General features: G+C 49.6%; 1 protein-coding gene across 9 annotated transcripts in view; it reads right to left on the reverse strand.

Moving 5' to 3' along the window:
* The window catches only part of ZBTB38 (zinc finger and BTB domain containing 38), a 77,740-nt gene extending 75,144 nt beyond the window's left edge, over nt 1–2,596 (reverse strand). For 4 of the 9 annotated variants that reach the window (XM_007107007.4, XM_007107003.4, XM_007107004.4 and 1 more), the window contains exons 1-2: nt 2,211–2,541; nt 915–989 (exon numbers count right to left, since the gene is read on the reverse strand). The gene's annotated coding sequence lies outside the window, so the exon portion shown is untranslated. Of the gene's footprint in view, nt 1–914; nt 990–2,210 lie in introns of all 9 variants that reach the window. The other 5 variants (XM_055086403.1, XM_007107013.4, XM_007107012.4 and 2 more) reach the window with 3 other exon arrangements.
* Between the last annotated feature and the right edge of the window lie 3,404 nt (nt 2,597–6,000).

Consider the following 6,000-nt stretch of genomic DNA (forward strand, 5'->3'; position numbering starts at 1 on the left):
AATTCTGTTGGACAATTCCAACAACCATGACTAGACCCAGGACCAGGAAACTGAGCCAGAATGGTCCTAGACTAAGAGGGCCTTGTGGCGGGGGGGAGGGGGAAGAATGTCCTTCATGGTTCACTGGCCACTGGTGGCTTGATGGTGCTCATGTAAATGCTTAGGCTCAGAATGGACCGAGGCATCTTGAAAAATCTCACCCACTGCTCCTTGCCCACTCTTAACCTAAGAGTACCTGTTAGAGAATTCTAAATATCTGATCACTGTTTATTTCTCCCACTGCTTCATTCTGCTGTCCTATCCTTGAGCATCTCTAAGTTCCTTATTATGCTGTGCCAGAGAGGACTACCTCTTTTCTCCAGAAGATCTCCTGAGCTGTCACTGGCAAGTGGCTGCTCCCCACCCCAGGGACTACATTTCCCAGACCTCTTTGCAGTCAGATGTGGTCATGTGACTGGCATTTTAGCCAATAGAGTATGAGTAGAAGTGTTGTGCACCACTTCTAGGCAGGGGCCATGAAAGTCTCCATGTGCACCTTTTCACACTCTTTTTTCCTCCTCCACTGGGTAGTGGAAACAATCCCAGGTGACCTTGGAAACCACATACTGCAGAAGGTGGAGCCTCTCTCAACCCATGTCTCTGAATGAATGCATGAAAGAGAGTTGCCCCACCAACCTCTACTGTTACAAGACCAAGAAATAAACTTCTATTATGTTTGAGTCATTATACATTTTTCAGTCTATTACAGCAATTAGCCTATCTTAACTATTCCTATTGCCCTCTTTGATACAGCTGTTATCATTGTGTGCAGAAGTCCCTGTGCCTTCTCTCCTTTCCTTAAACCTTACTGTAAAGCAAAAGAATAGATTTAGTAAACTAAATTTAAGCAGCCATTAGGGACAAATGACACTCACCAAATTAATGGTCACAGCATTCAGCTCATACAGCCAGAAGAAGAGTGGTTTAGCAGAGCCTCACTTCAAGATAACCTGATATATGAAAATAAAACAAAAAGTAAAATGTAAGACCTACAAAACAGATATATTGGTGTGCTATGGTTAATTTCCAAAGGGCATTTTCAGTTTATAAAGAAATCTGCTACTCTTTTTCAGTAAGCAACGAGCTTCCCTATTGCATTCATAACATAAGATACATTTTAAAATACCCTCCCACCCCATCATTATAAAACTGAATTTATAAAGAACAATTCTTCTCTGCTAAGTAAGCTGTACAAAGACTAGATAATGACTCAGGAGATGACTTTGGAAGCCAGGAGAACTGGGTATGATTTCTATGTCTGTGTGCTCTGCAGTTCTTATACACGTTAAAACTTTTCTCTCGGGAATTTAACTCTCTTGGGTAGAAACTTCCAGAACTTGTAAAATTATAGGCTATGCAAAAACTTAAGATTCTTTAGGTGAAATTAAAACAGACACCAAAGATACATTATAATCTGTCTTTGTGTTTAATATCATCCCAGATGGGATGGCGCATGTAGGAATGAAAATAAGCTCTCTGTAAACAGGGCAGTGAGACAGTGGAGGTGTACACACCAGAACAACCACAGGCAACCAGAAACACGCTGGGTAAAGGCAGCTGGTTGTGGTCGTTTTCTTACCAGAGCTGCCATCTTTTAACAGGTTAGGTGCGAAAATACCATTTGACGGCATAGGGCACGTATTTGCCTAGAACAGGGTTTATTTTTGTGTCTGATTACTTGGTATAAGATCCAGGAAGCAAATAGTTCAGAACTGAACAAACATTCTGGCCGTCCAAAACAGAGCACTAGGGCAGAAGAAGGAAGAGGAAACAAAACAAGAGGAGTGACGGGGTGGAAGGCACGATGTCGGCCATTTTCCCTAGAATTCAGCCTTAGTGTGTGTGTGTGTGTGTGTGTGTGTGTATACACAGATACACACACAGATATATATATATATGTGTGTGTATATACATATATATATATATATATATATATATATATATATATATATATTTTTTTTTCCGAGAGGAAACGCATTCTTGTCTGGTCCTGTGGAGAAGAAAAAGATCAGAGAGATCCCTTTGGTGCCGTATTCGGAGGGTCTCCCAGATGCAGCCCCCATTCCCTCCCTCCGGGCTGGGGCCTGCCAGGCACAGGTGTCAGAGAACAAGATGGCGCCCCACAGTGAAGGGTGCTGAGTGAGGGGGTCTGGGGGGTGGCCTTCACTTACTCGGAGGCGCTGGCTCCTCTGAAACCCAGACGCTGCCAACTGCCCGGACTCAGGAGTTATAACCGCCTTCTTGCTCTGGGTTCTTCACTTCTTGTCGAGATCAGCTCCACATATCTTTCTGATGATGTCACCCATTCTGACTTCCTACATTTTGAAAGTTGATCTATAAGTAAAACCTTCCGTGAGGCTTCAAACAAAAGAAGCAGCAGCAGAAAAGAAAAGAAAGGTGTGCTGTGGGGCGATGGAGAGGAGGAGGAGGAGAGAGGCAGTTGCCTCCTTATTTTGAGATTTGCTGCAGCCTGCGAGTGCCACTCCCCAGCCAGTTTCCTGGCTGCAGAGGGAGGCCGGTGGCCGGGCGTGGGTGACGTCAGGGCCAGGCCTGAGTCATCGCCAGTGGCCGGTCTGCCCTGCCACTCGGAAGGGGACAAAAGGAATCTTTGATGTCCAGAGGCCCTCCTCTCGGGACACTCGCCTGGACGAGCAGCAGGCCAGAACATTCCTGCCGCCTCCCCACCCCCGGCTGCCCTTCCTACTTCCGGAACCATCCCAGACAGATTCAGCAAGGCCTCCCCAGGGGACATCGCCCTCCTGCATGGCAGAGGCACGGCCGCTCTCCGTCAAAGAAGAAGCAGGGGAGGGTATTTCTCTGGGGATTTCTCACCTCACCCTCCGGCATCCCCCCGCTTCCCTGTGGTGCCACCTTACCCAGGGAGTTGCCGTGGTACTCAAAGAGATCTGGAAAGGTGGCAAGTGCTCTTGTCACCCACCCTGGGCAGCAAGCAGTGCTCAGTGTCTATTCTCTGCCTTCGTACCATGACCCTGGGCCTCCGCTCTCCGCTCTCTGGGTACCAGCGTGAGGTATATACATATATATATATATATATATATATATATATATATATATATATTTTTTTTTCCGAGAGGAAACGCATTCTTGTCTGGTCCTGTGGAGAAGAAAAAGATCAGAGAGATCCCTTTGGTGCCGTATTCGGAGGGTCTCCCAGATGCAGCCCCCATTCCCTCCCTCCGGGCTGGGGCCTGCCAGGCACAGGTGTCAGAGAACAAGATGGCGCCCCACAGTGAAGGGTGCTGAGTGAGGGGGTCTGGGGGGTGGCCTTCACTTACTCGGAGGCGCTGGCTCCTCTGAAACCCAGACGCTGCCAACTGCCCGGACTCAGGAGTTATAACCGCCTTCTTGCTCTGGGTTCTTCACTTCTTGTCGAGATCAGCTCCACATATCTTTCTGATGATGTCACCCATTCTGACTTCCTACATTTTGAAAGTTGATCTATAAGTAAAACCTTCCGTGAGGCTTCAAACAAAAGAAGCAGCAGCAGAAAAGAAAAGAAAGGTGTGCTGTGGGGCGATGGAGAGGAGGAGGAGGAGAGAGGCAGTTGCCTCCTTATTTTGAGATTTGCTGCAGCCTGCGAGTGCCACTCCCCAGCCAGTTTCCTGGCTGCAGAGGGAGGCCGGTGGCCGGGCGTGGGTGACGTCAGGGCCAGGCCTGAGTCATCGCCAGTGGCCGGTCTGCCCTGCCACTCGGAAGGGGACAAAAGGAATCTTTGATGTCCAGAGGCCCTCCTCTCGGGACACTCGCCTGGACGAGCAGCAGGCCAGAACATTCCTGCCGCCTCCCCACCCCCGGCTGCCCTTCCTACTTCCGGAACCATCCCAGACAGATTCAGCAAGGCCTCCCCAGGGGACATCGCCCTCCTGCATGGCAGAGGCACGGCCGCTCTCCGTCAAAGAAGAAGCAGGGGAGGGTATTTCTCTGGGGATTTCTCACCTCACCCTCCGGCATCCCCCCGCTTCCCTGTGGTGCCACCTTACCCAGGGAGTTGCCGTGGTACTCAAAGAGATCTGGAAAGGTGGCAAGTGCTCTTGTCACCCACCCTGGGCAGCAAGCAGTGCTCAGTGTCTATTCTCTGCCTTCGTACCATGACCCTGGGCCTCCGCTCTCCGCTCTCTGGGTACCAGCGTGAGCTTGTACATCCTGGATTGAAGGGGTCCCCTCTCTTTAAGAGGGTATTTATATCTCAGTGCCTGCCACGGGGCACAGTAAACACATGATGTATAAGTGGATGATCATTTTAAAATAAAATAGTAAAGAACATGTATCGAATACTTGCAGTGAATGTTGGAGCCTCTGTGCTAAGTGCTTTAGAGATTATTTCGTTTATTTTTATCATGACAAAGCTATGAGGTGGGTACTATTCTTATTCCTAGTTCTACAGATGAGGTGCTCAGAGAGATTAAGACACTTCTCTACAGTCTCATAGCTAGTTAGTGGCGGAGTCTGCATCATCTGATCTCAAATCCTGTGTTCTCAACCATGATGCTGAGTGGCGGAGCGAACGAATGAATATTGACCAGGAGTAGCCTGTCCAGGTGAGGGGAAATGAGGGTAATGATGGGGCTTGAAACCAAATCCTATGAGGAAAGAGCGGAGCAATTAGGGATGATCTGTTTAGGGTAGTAGGCCTCAAGCTCTTTTGACGGGTCAACACCATGTCTGAGCTTGGACACTCAAAGTGGCCAGGGGGATGGGGCAGGGGGCGGGCAAGTCTGGTGGGGTTCAAGTGGCCGTGCGGAGCTAGAACCAGAAGACAAAGCTAGGGAGGTCTGGTGGTGCGTGGTGGATGCAGTGTCTGAGAGCACAGTGGACAGAGCAGCTCAGAGGAGCCAGGCTCAGACTTGTCTTTATTGCCCCCTGGCCTCAGGGGTGTGGGTGGGAGGGTGGGTGCAGCTAAAGGCACAAGCCTGCGGCAGACATGAGACAACGGGGAAGAATGACACGAGAGCGTTCTCAAAGACCCCGAGACTTGGAGAAAGAACTGGAACTGCCATGTGGTTTCAAAGCACCAGGAGGGGCTGGAAGTGACAGGAAACGGAGCTGGACCTGACAACGGCAGTCACTGCCCTGAGCACTGCCCTACCAAGAATCAGCTGCCTTTCTGGGACAGAGTGAGAGTCCCGTCCGTGGCTGTACTCAAGCCAAGGCGAGAAGGGCTGGCAAGAGGAGAACATCCATTTATGGGGGTATCCGGGCCCTGGATAAGAATGACCTTGGAGGTACCTTCTCCCACTATGGTTCATGGTTCTGTGGTTTGTACTTTTCCATAATTCCAAGAGGAAGATAAAAGTCAGGACTTTCCAGCCCCTTGTGGCAGTGGGCAGAGAGGTTCTGGCCTCCTCAATGATGCCACTCCGCGGCTCTCCTTTCCACTGTGGGGCAGGGTATCGGGTCACGGGATCCCTCTCCTGGGCTCAGGAAATCAATCCCTCTGATCGTTGGGGACGTTGTTACTTTGTTCCTGGAACTGCTGCCAGTTGCCACTCTGAGGACTTACACTTGTGCTGTGGGGTCTGACTCCCCAGGCAGGAGGAATTAGCAGAGGTGAGTTTCAGAAGAGAGAAAGCCACATGCTTTGGATCAAGGCAGCAGCAACCCGGGTCACTGTCAATGTCCGCACAGAGCCTGACCTTGGGCTGAGGAGAGCGCTTTAAGTTCCAGGCATTTCTGGCAAAGACTTGTTGATTCTTTTCTTCTCTCTGCAGAAAATGCCCCTGGGCACCTCCCTGCTGTTTCCCCAAAGGCTCCATGGCCTTGCTTGCTTCATATACACGGGTATTTATTTCTCTAATTAGATGAACGGAGGCTGATTTTTTTTTCAGTCTACCTTGTGGGACCAGGATAATGTGAAGAGAAAGATAAAGCAAAGAAGGAGAAATGACGAATAAGCTTAAGTGAGACGCAGCTCCTTGCATTGTACGCTCTGGGGTTGATTCT

The sequence above is a fragment of the Physeter macrocephalus genome, chromosome 1 (assembly GCF_002837175.3).
Source record: "Physeter macrocephalus isolate SW-GA chromosome 1, ASM283717v5, whole genome shotgun sequence".
Taxonomy (NCBI): Eukaryota; Metazoa; Chordata; class Mammalia; order Artiodactyla; family Physeteridae; genus Physeter; species Physeter macrocephalus.